The sequence below is a fragment of the Rhinolophus ferrumequinum genome, chromosome 25 (assembly GCF_004115265.2).
Source record: "Rhinolophus ferrumequinum isolate MPI-CBG mRhiFer1 chromosome 25, mRhiFer1_v1.p, whole genome shotgun sequence".
Taxonomy (NCBI): domain Eukaryota; kingdom Metazoa; phylum Chordata; class Mammalia; order Chiroptera; family Rhinolophidae; genus Rhinolophus; species Rhinolophus ferrumequinum.
In genome coordinates this window covers 23,059,694-23,077,075 of record NC_046308.1, presented here as the reverse complement: position 1 = coordinate 23,077,075, position 17,382 = coordinate 23,059,694, and the positions used below count along the sequence as shown (strand labels likewise).

Below are 17,382 nucleotides of genomic sequence, written 5' to 3'. Positions count from 1 at the left end.
CTTGGGATCCCTGCTGCTTCCAGCATCATAGGTTATTACTGTATGTGAAGCAGTCCCGTCTGCCTCCATTCCTGCCTTCTCCCCAAAACCACACTTTCTGTCCCCAGGCGGCCTCACTTGGACATTGTGTGCCTTCCAGTCTCCCCAGCTCACAACTGGGACCTTCATCCTGAGGACTCCCTTTCCTTCCTGTTCTATACCCTCCCACCTTCTCTTTTCTTCCCCACCTTTCCCCATTTGATCCCCATTTGATCCTCAGGCCATTTTCCTGTGCCTGGCCCTGCCCTGCATTGTTTGTAATATCTTTTCTTGGGGGCAGATTGGCTATTTTGCCAAAGCCTCACAATAGCCAAAGCCTCACATGGAGCATTCTTACTGTAGATGCCTTTTTCTTTTTTTTTTTCCCAGGACTTTATTGGGGAACAGTGTGTACTTCGAGGACTTTTTTCCAAGTCAAGTTGTTGTCCTTTCAATCTTAGTTGTGGAGGGTGCCATTCAGCTTCAAGTTGTTGTCCTTTCAGTCCTAGTTGTGGAGGGTGCAGCTCAGCTCCAGGTCCAGTTGTTGCTAGTTGCAGGGGGCACAGCCCACCATCCCTTGCGGGAGTCAAACCGGCAACCTTGTAGTTGAGAGGACGCGCTCCAACCAACTGAGCCATCTGGGAGCTCAGCGGCAGCTCAGCTCAAGGTGCTGTGTTCAATCTTAGTTGCAGGGGGCGCAGCCCACCATCCCTTGCGGGACTCGAGGAATTGAACTGGCAACCTTGTGGTTGAGAGCCTGCACTCCAACCAACTGAGCCATCCTGGAGGCAACTCAGCTCAAGGTTCCGTGTTCAGTCTTAGTTGCAGGGAGCAGAGCCCACCATCCCTTGTGGGACTCTCGGAGTTGAACCGGCAACCTTGTGGTTGAGAGCCCACTGGCCCATGTGGGAATTGAACCAGCAGCCTTCGGAGTTAGGAGCACGGAGCTCCAACCACCTGAGCCACCGGGCCAGCCCTGTACATGCTTTCTTGATGCTGGTTGTAGGTCATACCTTTTTTTTAAAGTCCCTAGAACTTGAATGGTAAATATTGGATTTGTAGTTTATTTTCATAATCATTTGAATAACTAAGGACAAATATACTTTTTAATCTTTCAGTACACGTTCAAAAATTTTAAATCTGGTAGCGTCCATTCTGGTTTTGAAGATAGAGTCCTTTAGATTTCTCCAGGCTTGGAAGTGGTGGGGCTCAAGGCACAAGGTGTGGATGGTGGAGAAGCTCCTGACTGGGAAGGATTTGCCGGTGACCCCAGCCCTGCCTTGCCGGAGGGACCCGTTAGGTGCTGAGTGGAAGGATGGCCAGGACCGTCTGACCCCTGGCCCTTTTCTACTTGAGATTTTGTGTCCTAGTATAAGCAGTGAACAGTTAATCCGTGGATCTTTGGGAAACTGATACGAATGAATGGGACCGTATTAAACAGTCAGGCGTGGGTAGTTACCCTGTGAGCTCAGTGGCCTTAAAGACTGCACGCGGCCTCCAAGAGGAGATGGTTATCAGGCAGGCTCTGAGCTGAGTACACACCAAGGCCTCCCTCTGGTGTCGTGTTGGCAGAGCCTGTGGAACAGGCTACTATCTCATTAAGCCCAGAGTGGTGACTGACTGGTAGGATCCCACTGTTCTTGAGCCAAGGCTCTGGGGAGTGTCCAGACCAAAGCCTCACCTTCCATTGGCGGAAGCTGTGCCCGGAGACAGTAGGCCATGACCAGGGCTGTCCTCACTCCTGCTCATGTTACCTCTTCCCTTTCATCTCTCACTTCCTTCCTATAGTCACTGCCCAGGGCCCCTGTGTTGGTGTGAGGAGACAGTTGGTTTCAAGGAGGCAGTTGGCTTCCAGGATCCCCCCAGGAGTACCCCACACCAGGGCCTCAGGTCTTCCTGCACTGTAGGGGCAGGTCAACATGGGGAGTCTTCTACCCACACTTACCTGAGGTCCACCCAGCTGGGGTGAAAGCAGGGCCAGGCTTATAAAGGCATGGCACCCCAGAAGCATGCCTTTACAACAGGGGCGGGTCTTGGGGAGCTGCTTAGTAAACACGCCCTGGGGGTGGGGGAGAGGTGGAGGGTTAGGTTGGGGAGGCGCTTCCAGAGACGCTTCATTGTTACCATGGCAGTTCAGAAATTCAGATGTGATATCCAAGGAAGCAAATAATCCCCTAATCCCTTCATGAAGAAATTTCCTCTCAGCTTTTTTTTTTTTTAAGAACAATAAGCACCTTTATGACATGAGAATCGAACTGGCAACCTACAGCACACGCTCTAACCAACTGAGCTAACCGGCTGCCCAATTAAATGCATTTTTGATTTAGGATGTTTTCAACTTGTGATGGGTTTATCAGGATGTAGCTCCATTATAAGTCGAGAGCATCTGTATATATGGTCAAATTATTTTCCAAAAAGATTGTTCCAATTTACATCCCTGTGGGTACTGTCTACACAAGTTCCCACGTGTGTCCTTGGCTGTTGTGGAGGTTGCTGGGAGTTTTTAAAGGGAGTTCTGAGTGGCACATACTTCAGCGCCCAGGCTATGGGTTCCAGTTGCTGGAGGTGAGAACCCCAGCCCTGCCCCCAACTGGCTTGGTGATCTTGGGCAAGTTATGCAGTTTGTCCTAATGTCCTCACCTCTAAAGGAATACTTACCTCTGGTTGGTGTAAAAGTTCAGTAAGACAAGTGTGTGAAGTGCTTTGTTTCTCTCGTGTTATTAAAGCCTTTTTGGGACTCTCTGGAAAACTGTTTGGCAATGTGTAATAAAGAGCTTATGAAACAGACAGACAGAAAAAAATCATTGCTGCCAATTTGATAGGTGCAAAAGTTCTCAATTTGATTTGTGTCTTAGGCCCATTCAGGCTGCTATATAACAGAATACTAGTAGACTGGTTACCTTACAGACAGACATTTATTTCACATTTCTGGAGGCAGGAAGCCTGAGTCAGGGTGCTGTCTCATAAGGGCCCTCTTCTAGCTCACAGACTTCTTGTATTCTCACATGGGGGAAGGGGCATGCTAGTTCTCTGGGGCATTAGTCCCATTTATGATGGCTCTGCCTCAATGATCTAATCACCCCAAAGGCCCTGCCTCCTAATACCACTACCTTGGACATTAGGTTTCAACATATGAATTCTGGGCAGGGCGGGGGCACAAACATTCAGAACATAGTAATTTGCATTTTTAATGTTGTTATTACAGTTAGTTTCTTTTCACTTATTTATTGACTTTATTTTTCTGCAGTCTATTTATCAGAGTTTTAGAATGTTTCTTCGTTGAATTATAGAAATTCTGGATTAATTTTGTGTCTGGGACAAATATTTTTCAGCTTACTGTTTTATTTTTAATTTTATTTATTCGAAAATTTCTATTAATAATTTGAAGGTTTTCTCTAAAAATTTTTGAAAGATGTTTGCTTCATTAATTTATTGTAGTAAAATATATATAACAAAATTTGTCATTTTAGCTATTTTTAAGTGTACGATTCAGTGACAGTTACATTCAAAATGTTTTGCAACTATTATCACTGTATTTCCAAAAATTTTCATCCCTTAAACAGACACTCTGTACCCATTAAATAATAACTTACTACTCTCCTGTCCCAACCCCAGGTAACCCCTAATCTATTATCTGTCTGTATGAATTTGCCTATTGAAGATATTTTATGTAAATGCATCATATAACATTTGTCCTTTTTATCTGGCTTATTTTCCTAAGCATAATTTTTTCAAGGGTCATCAATGTTGTACCATGTATTAGAACGTTATTTTTATAGATGAGTATTCTATTATATGTATATACCATATTATGTTTATCCATTCATCTGTTGATGGACACTAGGGTTGTTTCTGCCTTTTGGCTGTTGTGAATAATGATGTTATATGAACATTACATGCAAGTACCTGCTTGAGTTCTTGTTTTTAATTCTTTTGGGTGTATATGTAGGAGTAGAATTGCTGGGTTACGTGGCTGCTCCGTGTTTAACTCTGAGGAACCACCGAACTGATTTTCACAGCGGCTGCACCATCTTACGTTCCCACCAGCACTGTACAAGGGTGCCAATTTTTCCACATCCTCACCAACACTTATTTTCCCTTTTTTATAAGTAATAGCCGTTCTAGTAGATGTGAACTGCTATCTCACGGTGACTTTTGATTTGCATTTTCCTCACGTCTAAGGATGCTGAGCATCTTTCTATGTGCTTCTCGGCCATTTGTGGATCTTTAGAGAAATGTCTATTCAAGTCCTTTGCCCATTTTTTTTTAAAGACTATTATTTTTTTAAAGCAGTTTTATGTTCACTGCAACATTAAGAGGAAGGTACAGAGATTTCCCATATACTCCCCGCCTCCATATCTGCAGTCTTTATTGACTTTCCCTGGAGGGTGATACGTTTGTTATAATCGAAGAATGTACTTCAACACCACATAATCATCTAAAATACATAGTTTACCTCAGGGTTCACTCTTGGTGTGGTACGTTCTATGAGTTTGGACAAATGTATAATGACATGCATCCATCATTATAGTATCATGGAGTATTTTCGCTGTTCTAAAAAACAAAATTCGCTGTTCCACCTATTCATTCCTCCCTGTCCCTGTTCCTTCAGCATCCCCTGGCAACTACTGATCTTTTTACTGTCTTCATAGTTTTGTCAATTCCAAAATGTCTTATAGTTGGAATCATACAGTATGTAGCCTTTTTTCAGATTGACTTCTTTCATTTAGTAATATGTATTTAAGATTCCTGTATGTCTTTTCATGGCTTGATAACCCTTTTTTAAAATAGTGCTGAATAATATTCTGTTATCTGGATGTAACACTTTATTTATCCATTCACCTGCTGAAGGACATTTTGGTTGCTTCCAACTTTCGGCAGTTATGAATAAAGCTGCTGTAAACATTTTTAGTTGGGTTGTCTCTTGGTCTTTGAGTTGTAGGAGTTCTTTATATATTCTAGATATGAAAACCTTATTGGATATATTATTTGCAAATATTTTCACCCATTCTGTGGGTTTTTACTCTCTTGATTGTGTCCTTTGGTGTATGAAAGTTTTTAATATTAATGAAGTCCATTTTATGTATTTTTTTCTTTTGTTGTCTGTGCTTTTGGTGTCATATTTAAGAAACCATTGCCGAATCCAAGGTCATGCAGGTTTTCCCCTACATTTTAAGAATTTTTATAGTTTTAGCTGTTAAACTTAGGTCTTTGATCCATTTTCGTTAATTTTTTTATAGATTACAAGGGCGATATGGTAAGGGTACAACTTCATTCTTTTGCATGTAGATGTCCAGTTTTCCCAGCACCATTTCTTGAAGAAACTGTTCTTTCCAATGGAATGATCTTGGTATCGTTGTCAAAACTCAATTGAGTATATATGTGAGAGTTTATTTCTGGACTCTATTCTGTTGGTCTGTATGTCTGTTCTTTTGCCAGTAGTACACTGTTTTGATTACTGTAGCTTTGTATTAAGTTTTGAAATCAGGAAATGTGAGTCCTCCAACTTAGATCTTTTCAACATTGTTTTTGGTTATTCAGGGTCCCTTGAGATCTCATATGAATTTTAGGATGGGTTTTTCCATTTTGCAAAAAAAAAACACTTGGGATTTTGATAGAGATTATATTGATCTTCAGATCACTTTGGGTAGTATCATCATTTTTACAATATTAAGTCTTATAATTCATGAACTCAGAATGCCTTTCCGTTTATTTAGGTCTTCTTTCATTTCTTTCAGCAGTGTTTGATAATTTTCAATGAGCAAGCCTTACACCTCTGTATTGCTCAACTCAGCCTGTCAACACACACACACACACACACACACACACACACACACACACACACACGTTTGGATGGCTTAAACAACAGAAATTAATTTTCTTACTTTTCTGTAGGCTAGAAGCCCCAGATGAAGGTCTGGCAGGGTTGGTTGTTGGTGAGGAGTCTCTTCCATAGCCTTCTCCCTGTGTGCTCACATTGCCTTTCTGTGCATGGGGAGAGAGAGCAACAGGTCTCTCTGGTGTCTCTTATAAGGACACCAGTCCTTTTGGATCTGGGCTCTACCCTATGACATCATTTAACCTTAATTGCTTCCTTACTCTAAATATAGCCACACAGGTTAGGGCTTTACTTTATGAATTTGGAGGGAACACAAGTGTATAACAGCCTTCTTATCTAAATTTATTCCTGGGTATTTTATTCTTCTCAATGTTATTGTAAATGGCATTGCTTTCTAAATTTCCTTTGGGATTGTTCATTGTTAGTGTATAGAAATGCAACTGATAGTGGCGTGTTGATTCGGTATCCTTCAAATTTGCTGAATTCATTTATTGAAACAATTTTTTGGTGTGTGTGTTTGGTCTTGAGAGTTTTCTACATAAAAGATCAGGTCATTTCTGAATAGAGGTAGTTCTTCTTCCTTTCCAGTTTGGATGCCTTTTATTTCTGGCCCGATTGACCTATCTGGAAGTACCGAATACTGTGTTGTATAGAAGGGGCAAAAGTGGGCATCCTTGACTTCATCCTGATTTTAGGGGAAAGGCTGTCACCATTGAGTATGATGTAGACTGTCAGGTTTTCATGCGAGTATGTGGCCTTTTTTCACGTTGAGGAAGTTCCTTCCTATTCCTAGTTTTTTAAATGTTTTTATCATGCAAGTGTGTTGTTTTTTTATTTTTTTAAAGATTTTATTGGGGAAGGGGAACAGGACTTTATTGGGGAACAGTGTGTACCTCCAGGACTTTTTTCCAAGACAAGTTGTTGTCCTTTCAATCTTAGTTGTGGAGGGTGCAGCTCAGCTCCAGGTCCAGTTGCCATTTTCTAGTTCCAGGGGGCGCAGCCCACCATCACTTGTGGGAGTCGAACCAGCAACCTTGTGGTTGAGAGCCCACTGGACCATGTGGGAATCGAACCAGCAGCCTTCGGAGTTAGGAGCACGGAGCTCTAACCGCCTGAGCCACTGGGCTGGCCCCAAGTGTGTTATATTTTGTCATGCTTTTTCTGCATCAATTGGGATGAACTTTTTCCCCTCTTCATTCTATTAATGTGGTATATTACATTGGTTGATTCTTGTATGTTGAACCATCCTTGCATACCTCGGATAAATGCCGCTTGGTCATGGTGCATAATCCTTTTTTTTTTTAATTTTAATTTATTGGGGTGACAATTGTTAGTAAAATTACATAGATTTCAGATGTACAATTCTGTATTACATCCTCTATAAATCCCATTGTGTGTTCACCACCTGGAGTCAGTTCTCCTTCCATCACCATATATTTGAGCATAATCCTTTTAATATGCTGCTGAGTTTAGTTTGCTAGTATTTTCTTGACAATTTTAATATTAAAATTCATAAGTGTCTGACAATGGGGCAAAGGTGTAATGGCCACTGCAACAAGAAGGTATCTACAGACCGAAGAACAATGCAGGCAACTCCAGAATATAACGGAATTTATTATAGAAGAATTTATTTGCAGAGATGCAGGGTTGGGGAGGACAGACGACTCTGGCAGTTCTGTGCAGATTGTTCTCCACTAACAGACTCCTGTTAACAGTACCTTTTTTTTTTTTTTAACAGTATAACTCAGGTACTAATGATTGACAAAGAATGCAGTATGCTGTGGGGGCCATACCTCCTGATGATTGTTTATAATCAATGCTATCACCAGTTTGATGTTTATCTCTGTTGTCATGCCATTCTGGCTGTTATTAACAGAGATATTTATGGCCACATTGTGTAAGTTTAAGGAACACAGATACTCATCAACTAGACAGCTTTGGTATGCTTACATAGGGTTGGTCAAATGTCACAGCATGGAACTTAAAAATGAGACAAATTTGGGACACAAAGAGTGGTTTTTTTTGTTCACAGCCACATCTATAAGGGATTTGGGTCTGTAGTTTTCTTTTGTAGTGTCTTTGTTTGGCTTTGGTATCAGGGTGATGCTGGCCTTATAGAATGAGTTAGGAAGTGATCCCACCTCTTTAATGTTTTGGAAGAGTGTGAGAAGGATTGGTGTTAATTCTTTAAATATTTGGTAAAATTCACCCAAAAAAAGCCATCTAATTCAGGACTTTCCTTCATTGGGAGGTTTCTGATTACTGATTCAGTCTCCTTACTAGTTATAGGTCTATTTAGATTTTTTTTCCTTCTTGATTCCGTTTTGGTAGATTGTGTTTTTCTAGGAATTTGTCCATTTCATGTAGGTATCCGATTTTTTGGTGTACAGCTCTTCATAGTACTCTCATAATCTTTTTTTGTCCTATAAAATGGGTAGTATGTCCCTATTTTCATTTCTGATTTTAGTAATATGAGTCTCCTCTCCCTTAGTCAGTCTAGCTAAAGGTTTGTCAATTTTATTGATCTTTTCAAAGAACCGACTTTTTGTTTCATTGATTTTTCTGTTTTTTTATGCTGTTTCATTTATCTCCTCTGTAATTGTTTACTTCTTTTTAGCTTTGGGTTCAGTTTGCTCTTTTCTCATCCTTAAGTATCCAGTTAAGTTTTTGATTTGAGATCCGTCTTTTTGTTATAGGTGTTTATAGCTATGAATTTCCTTCTGAGTACTACTTTCACTCCATCCCTTATGTTTTGATATCTCGTGTTTTAATTTTCATTCGTTTCAAGGTGTTTTTTAAATTTCCCTTGTGATTTCTTCCTTGACTCATTGGTTGTTTAAGAGTACGTTTAATTTCCACATATTTGTGAGTTTTCCAGCTTTTCTTCCATTATTGATTTCTAGTTGTGTTCCACACTGGTCAGAAAAGAGACCTTGTTAGTTTATTAACACTTGTGTTGTGGACTAACATGGGGTCTGTTCTGGAGAATATTTCATATGCACTTGAGAAGAATGTGTATTCTGCTATTGTTGAATGAAGTGTTCTGTATATGTTTGTTAGGTTTAATTTGTTGTTAAGTACTCTATTTCCTTGTTCTTGTATCTTGCTGTTATTGAAAATGGGGTATTGACATCACCACCTTTTATTTTAGAACTGTTTTAGAACATTTCTCTCTTCAATTCTGTCAATTTCTGCTTCATGTATTTTGGTTTATATATTTGTTAGTTGTGTATAGGTTTATAATTGTCATATCTGATCGATGGATTGAACCTTTTATCAATATATAATGTGCTTTGTCTTTTGTAATCTTTTTGACTTAAAATCTATTTCGTCTGATAATATAGCCACTGCAGTTCTATTTTGGTTACTACTTGCATAGACTGTCTTTTTCTATCCTTCCAACCTCTTTATATCTCTGTAAGTAAAGTGAGTCCCTTGTAGACAGCATATAGTGTTTTCTTATCCATTCTGGCAATCTCTGCCTTTTAAAGGGAAGGTTTATTGCATTCACATTTCAAGTAATTACAACAGATAAGAAAGGATTTGCTTCTCTTATTTAGCTGTTTGTTTTCTGGATGTCTCAAATGCTTTTTGTTCCTAATTTTTCACAAAAAGAGTACCTTTTTGGTATCTGGTTAATTTTTTTGTAGCATATCATTTTGATTCCCTTTTCTGTGTAGTTGTTATTTTCTTAAAAGTTGCCTTGGAGATTATAATTAACATCTTAATCTTTTAACAACCTAGTTTGAATATTACCAACTTAATTTAAATATTATATAAACACTTTCCTCCCATACATCTCCGTTACCCGCCCCCCTTTGTATTGTTACTACCACAAAAAGGAATTACAAACCCAAAGTACAGTAATCAATAATACTGGTTATATATTCTGTGCAGTTACCTTTATCATTGTTCTTTATTTCTTCATGTGGCTTCAAGTTAGTGTCCAGTGTCCTTTCATTTAGCCTGAAGGACTCCCTTTTACATTTCTTTTCTTTTTTCCACTGTATGATTCCATTTATATAAAGTACGAATACAAACAAGACTGATCTCTGATGTGGAAATCAGGACATTGGTTTCCCTTGGTCGGTGGCTCATGGCTGGGAGGGGTATAGAAGTGCAGCATGCAGTCATGGGGTAAAACATGGGATGTAGAGTCAGTCAGTGTTGGGTTTAAACTTCAGCTCTGCACTCACCCGCTGACTGACTGCCTACAAGGAACATTAACCACTGTGAGACTCAATTTTCTCCACTGGAAATTGGGCATAATAATGGTCCTTGCCTTATTGGATTGCTGTGAGGTGAACTAGATAATTTATGTGAAATCTGTGGCTCAGGAAGTTCTGGAGAATGGGAGCTATGGTTGGTATCAGTGTGAATGGTGGCTAGTACGCTTCCGTAATCGATAACTTATTGATTATTCAGAGATCTGTCCAAAGCTGTAAGTTTAATTAGCTATAATATCCTCTGCAACAAAACCTTACATAGGTATTTTAGTCCTTAAGAGCTTAAATGTTTTGTCTTTGACTTGAATAGGTGGGGATAATACTTAAGGAAGGCTGGATAAATCTTATGTTCTCTTAATATTTGGTTCTTTTTCTCAAATATCTCATCTTGCAGAAGTTCCCAGCTGGATTCTTTAGCTAGGGTTTGTTGGCAAAACTTTGTTGCCACCAATCTCATATCGACAGGAGTCCCCAATCCAGGGTGTGATAAAAGGAGAAACTTTATTTGGGTGAATAGTTTGCAGACTGCTCCCCTCACATGCAAGTGGAAACCGAAAGTGCACTTGGTTAATTTTTTTTTTTTATAGAAAGTCTACTAGTGATGAATTCTCTCAATTTTTATTTATCTTAATTTCTCCTTCATTTTTGAAGGATACTTTTTGCTGAAAGTATTTTCCTTTTAGTGCTTTGAATACGAATATGTCATCCCACTGCCATCTGGCCTTCATGGTTTCTGGTAAGAAATCAGTTGTTTGTCTTATTGAGGATTCCTTCTGCGTGACAAGTCATTCCTCTCCTCTCTTGCTGCTTTCAAGATTATCTCTTTATCTTTCTTTTTTTTTTTTCTCCCTTTTCTTCCGCCCCACCCTCCGCACTCTGGTTCAAGCCGTTGTTTCTCAGTCTAGCTGTGTAGGACACAGCTCCCTGGCCCATGCTGGTGTTGTTGTCGGTCGGCGGCTCACAGCAGCTCATGGTAGCTCTCGCAGGCTGCTGGCCACTCATGATGACCACCGGCCACTCATGGCAGTACATGGTAGCCCGCGGCAGCTCATGCCAACCTCCAGCTGCTCACAGCAGCCCAGCTCCAGGAAGAGCCGTTGTTCACAATCTTAGCTGTAGAGGGCGCAGCTCACTGGCCCATGTAGGAATCGAACCAGCGACCTTGGCATTAGGAGCACGGTGCTCCTGAGCCACTAGGCTGGCCCCTCTTTATCTTTCAAAGATTTTACTCTGTATCTTGGCTTGATTCTGTTTGGAGTTCCTTGAGCTTCTTGGATGTGTACATTCATATCTTTAGTGGAATTTGGGAAGTTTTTGGTCATTATTTCTTAAAATATTCTTTCTACCCCTTTTCTCTTCCTTATCCTCCTGGGACTCCCATAATGTGTGTTGGTCAGCTTGATGGTGTCCCTAGGCTCTGATCACTGTTTTTCATTCTCTTTTCTTTCTGTTTCCTAGACTGGATCATTTTAGTTGTCCTAACTTCACGTTCGCTGATTCTTTTGCTTGCTCAGATCCACTGCTGAATTGCTCTAGTGAGATTTTCATTTCAGTTGTATTGTTCAGCTGCAGAATTACTGTTTGGTTTCTTTTTATAATTTACATCTTTATTGGTGTTCTCATTTTGTTCAGACATCATTTTCCTGGTTTCATTTAGTTCTTTATCCATGATTTCCTTTACATCTTTGAGCATATTTCAGATAGTTGATTTTAATCCTTAGTCTAATAAGTCCAATGTCTGGACTTCTTCAGGAATGGTTTTTGTCAATTTGTTTTTTGCCTTTAAATGGACCATACTTTTCTGTTTCTTTGTATGCTTTGCGATTTTTGTTGTTGTTATTGAAAACTGGACATTTGAATATTACAATGTGGAAATCAGATCTTTTTCTTCTTTGTTGTTCTCGACTGTTGAAGGCTTTGCTTGTGTTCCACGGGTGTTTTGATTGAAATTTTCTTGAATGCCAGGAGCTCAAAAAGAGTCTCTCAGTCTTTGCAGATTGGCTTTTTGTTGGGGTACTTTAACATGTAGCCAGGACTGTTACTATTCTGCTTCAGCCTTCACTTCTTGCTTGTGTTGCGCCTATAGTTTAGCCAGTGGTGAAAGCTTCAGATCTCAGGTCTTTTCTGAGCTTGTCCTAGGCCTCTGTGGCTTTCTCATTTCCCCTCTATACCTGGATACTTTTGAGTGCCCTAATTTCCTCCAGGTTTCTCCCTGGCTTTCCTCCTTGGCTTTAGGCAATCTATTATATGTGTCAACTATTCTCTTTTGCTCCAGGCAGCTGTGGGTTTTCATGACTGTACAGTCTTTCTCAGCAATGCCTGCAGTTTTCCACCCTGCGTGGATTCTGAGTTAGATAAAACAGATAAGCACCTTGTGTCAGCCCTTTAGGTAGCCCCCAGACTGGTGAGAACAGACACAGTAGTTTGTGAATAAGGTCTGCTCTGCTTCCTCTGGAACCAAGGACTAGGGTCCCACACTGGGAATGGAGGCTGCCATGTTCAAGACGTCTGCTGCCCAGCAGCCAGGAAAGGGGTGAGGTATGGACAAGTAAAATCGCTGCAAAGATTTCCTGCTGTGTTTTAGTTGCCTTTTTCTTGATTGTGCATTTATTTGGTTGCTGTGAACCTTTGACTGTTTTCCAGAGTTCTGACAAAGTTCTGACAGTTTCTGTAATATATATACGTATATATTTCTGTGGAGGGATGGGAGTCTGGAGCTGTCTGCTTTGCTATTTTGCTGATGTCACTCTCTACATTTTTCTCTTTTAATTAGAAATGAGTGAATTTCATTAAAAGCCATATTACAGTCATGCCCTGCATGATGACATTTTGGTCAGACAGTCCACATATATTATGGTTGTCCTGTAAGATTATAATGGATCTGAAAAATTTCTATAGCCTAGTGACGTCTGTCTGAGGTTTTTCCAGGTATACAGAGTACCCTGTTTCCCCGAAAATAAGACCTGGCCGGACAATCAGCTCTAATGCGTCTTTTGGAGCAAAAAGTAATATAAGACCCGTCATTATATTATGTTATGTTATGTTATATTATATTATATTAAAGACCCAGTCTTATAGTAAAATAAGACCAGATCTTATACTAATTTTTGCTCCAAAAGACGCATTAGAGCTGATTGTCCAGCTAGGTCTTATTTTCGGGGAAACAAAGTATGTGAGGAGCCCCTGTCAACAAATGGCCACTAAACTCTTATTATTCATAAAGTTTGGGACCTCAGTTGACCCTGGAGTCCATCTCAGCAGATAAATTCCTTCTCAGAGTTCACTTCAAATGAATCTTTCTTCTTGGAGGTGCACAGGTTTTTTAAGTGGCCTGTTAATTAAACCCCTGTTCGCTTTCTGGATTAACTCTTCCTTCATCGCAATGGACTATAGGTACACCTTGTTTCATTGGACTTTGCTTTATTGCTCTTTCAGATGTTGTGTTTCTTACAAATTGAAGGCAATACTCTCCACCAGCAAAAAGATTATAACTTGCTTTATTGTGATACTTGATTTATTGCAGTGATCGGGAACTGAACCTGCAATATCTCCAAGATATACCTATATTTTTTAAATAGTCCATTGTATTAAATTTACTAATGTTAAAGCACAAAATTTGAGTAAATTTGAAGATCTAATTGACTTTATTTAGCAATTCATGAGTCAGTCAGGCAGCATCCAATCTAGCAACTAGAGGGGCGCTCTGAGAGGTTGTATAAAATAAATGGAAGGTCTTTATAGAAAGAAGAGTGAGGCAAGGGAGCTATTAACAAAAGAAAAGAAAGGATTATTTTTAGACCAGAACATCTTCTATTGGGGGGAGGGTAGAGAGGGCCCGTATAACAGATTACCTTACTGGTGCCTGACAAGAAAACTCCAGGTTGGTTAAGAATACATTTCTGGGAGATGTTGAAACTACAGTTAGATCAGGTATTAAATCTAGGTTTGGTATCATGGGCTTTTAACATGAGTGATGTCTTTTTGGGCCTGTGGTTTTGCCTTTAATGCTAGTCTCTAGTGTGTTTATGTCTGTTCATATGTGAAATTGGATTGTGTTTTCTGTATGTTAGTGGATTTTGATAGATGGTCATATTGGCTTCATGTATCATGAAGTAGACATTTCATTCTTTTTTCTGTGTTCTGATATACTAATCTTTGCTTTTGTGGTAATTTCTGATTTTATGTTATGGTGTCTTCTATTTTCTGTGGTATTTGCTTTTTGTTCTTTTCTAACTTCAGGATTTGAACACTTCATTTTTTAAGGTGGGTAATTCATTCTAGCTTGAGTTCCTTTCTTTCCTGGGCCACTGTCATCCCATGTCATTGTAACCCTGAACTTGTGATGCTGCTGCTCTTATTCTTTATTGAGAAGGCCAGACATGCACAGGGGGGAAACATTCCAACAATGACAGTAAGTCTTCCTTCCTTCTCACTGTCTGTGCCTCAGTTCCTCATTTGTCAAATGGAGCTTGTAAGCGCCTGCCTCGCAGTGGTCAGGAGGACGCTCGTGGGCCTGGCACAGAGCCAGTGCTTACTTCGGGTCGTGTTTTGGTTAAGGCCCCAGTCCGCCTGCTCCTGGATTTCTTTGCCGTGGAGCTTCGGAAGCACAGACTTGTGAGCCATCTTTGTGTCCCTGAGGCCTTGTATTTCAGAGGCTGCCTCCATCGTTATTTTAAAAATGAAATGAAGGTTCTCTGGAGAGGCCTTGTTCTGCCTTGGTGTTCACCTCGCCAGCCTGTTGGGAATGAAGAAGTCTCTCTGACCTCCGTGCTGGCTCCTGGGACTCCTTGCTGTCCGTTGAGCACCCACACACACCAGGTTCTGGTGACTCCCTTTAGGGTATTTTTGGGGATGGGCATCAGGTCCACTAATAATGTCGCCTTTCAAAAACTGGAGCTACCGTTGCCTCTGTGTAGGCCTTTCCATCTCAAAGGTTCTTTGCAGCACCTCACTGGCTCAGCGTCAAGTCTCCCCAACCTGGGCTCAGATACCTGGGCTCTTTGGAGGAGCTTTGCTCCCTTGCTCCATGGGCTGCAGGTCTGTGCCTTCCACCAGTTGACTCTGAGTTGGTCTGGCGCTGGGGAACTGAAAGCCGACTAATTGTTGGGTTAAATCCCTGTTTATTGGCTTACAGAGAGAGAGAGAGGCCTTCTCAGGGCTCATCACGCCTCTTCCTGTTCATGAAGCCATGTGTCCCCCATCTACTTAGGGCCCCTAATCCTCGCCTCCTGAGTCTTCTCTGAAATTCTCCATTGCCTGGTATCAGTGAATCATGTCCTCTCTGTGTTCTCTGCCGTCAACATCCAAACTTGTGAGGTCACTTTTGATAGCAAGTAAGGAAACCCCCAACTCATCTTTGAAAAAGGAAAGTTATTACACCTGACGAAAAGTTTTGTGGTTGGTGCCCTGGGCTGGTTCATCCAGCAGCTCAGTGAAGTGAGCAAGGACCTAGATTCCACCTGTCTGTTATTCTGTCCTCAGCTCTGTTCTGGCAAGCTGTCCGCCCAACCATCAGATAGCTGGAGACTCGTGCAGGCCCCTCAGTGTCCAGGATAGGAAGAGGAACTTCTCTTTTCTTCTCTGTCTCTTTGAACTTTTTATTTTGACATGATTATAGATACTCATGCAATTATAATAATACAGAGAGATCACCAATACCCTTCACCCATTGCATAACTATAGCATAGTATCATAACCAGGAAATCGACAGTGATACCATCCACTGATCTTATTCAGGTTTTCCCGTTGTAACGTGTGTGTTTACTTCTATGCACTTTTTTTTTTTTAGAAAGTTGAGAATTCCAGTTTTTAATTTTTATTGGGGAATATTGGGGAACAGTGTGTTTTTTCTAGGACCCATCAGCTCCAAGTCCAGTCGCCATTTTCAATCTAATTGCAGGGGGCGCAGCCCACCATCCCATGTGGGAATCGAACCGGCATTAAGAGCATGCACTCTAACCAACTGAGCCATCCAGCCGCCCCACCGGCAGCTCAGAAGCAACTTAGCTCAAGTTGTCTTCAATCTAGTTGTGAAGGGCACAGCTCACTGGCCCATGTGGGAATCGAACTGGCAACCCTGTTGTTGAGAGCACGCCCTCTGACTAACTGAGCTAACCGGCCTCCCCCATGCACTTTTATCATGTGTAGTTTGGTGTGACTGAGAACAAAAACACCCCAGGACCCCCTCCCACAGGCCCCTTACATCTCCTTATGTAGAACCAGGACACGTGGCTACCCATGTCTGTTACTGGCCAGGGCACCGAAAGTATCACAGTGCTGTCCAATAGGAATATACTGTGAGCCACAACCATACTTTAAAATTTTCTGGTACTCCTATTAAAAATTGAGAAACAGATGGAATTTATTTTGATAAATATTTTACTTAGCACCATATCTTAAAATAGTATTCAATGTGTAATCAGTATAAATAATTATTAATGAAATGGTTTACAATATTTTTTGTACAAAGTCTTTGAAATCCAGGTGGTATTTTACATTGACAGCACATGTCAACTTGGAAGAGTCACCTTTCAAATCCACTATAGCCACTATATTGGACAAGTGGCCAGGTTAAACCTGTCAGAATGTACCCCTGGGTCACAAAGAGGGAGCAGTGCATATACAGACAAAACTGGGGTTTGGCCAGCAAGGAAATAGGAGGAATGGCTGTTGACTGGATAGTCTGGGTAGTCTGTACAGGTCTGCTGTGGTCCAAGCTCCAGCATCATTGTACCCCACTATTTGGGCACTTCTCACATTGTAAGTTTTGCTTTGTAACTTGTATGGAATGTCTTGTTTCAGTGAGTTCTGGTTCAAGCAGAGGCCTTTAGCCTTTATCTGTTTCCCTCCCACTTCCTGTCCCTAGCACTATGTGTTACACATAGTAGGCATCCTATAGTTCTGGGTTTTTGTGTGTGTTTTTTTAACTTTTATTTATTTAAGTGTGTTTTTCCAGGACCCATCAGCTCCAAGTCAAGTTGTTGTTTCAGTCTAGTTGTGGTGGGTGTAGCTCACAGTGGCCCATGTGGGGATCAAACCAGCGACCTTGTTGTTACGAGCACTGTGCTCTAACCAACTGAGCTAACCGGCCGCCAGCACCCCATAGTTTTTAAATCGAATTTGTAGTTACCCTAGAGCAGTGTTTCTCAATGGGATTGCATCGCAAACTACATTTTGGTATGTGGATGTGGATTTTGTGTGCGGGATCCTTGTTTTTTGTCCACTAGATGCCAGTAGCCACCCTTGTCATTGCGGACAACCTAAAGACACCCTCAGGCACCTCTAAACCTCTCCATGGAG

The 17,382-nt window shown here is 41.0% G+C and overlaps 1 protein-coding gene across 1 annotated transcript in view; it reads left to right on the top strand.

Annotated features, from left to right (window-relative positions):
• Positions 1–17,382, top strand: part of UBE2L3 (ubiquitin conjugating enzyme E2 L3) — a 49,761-nt gene that overhangs the window by 15,367 nt on the left and 17,012 nt on the right. The window lies entirely within an intron of this gene.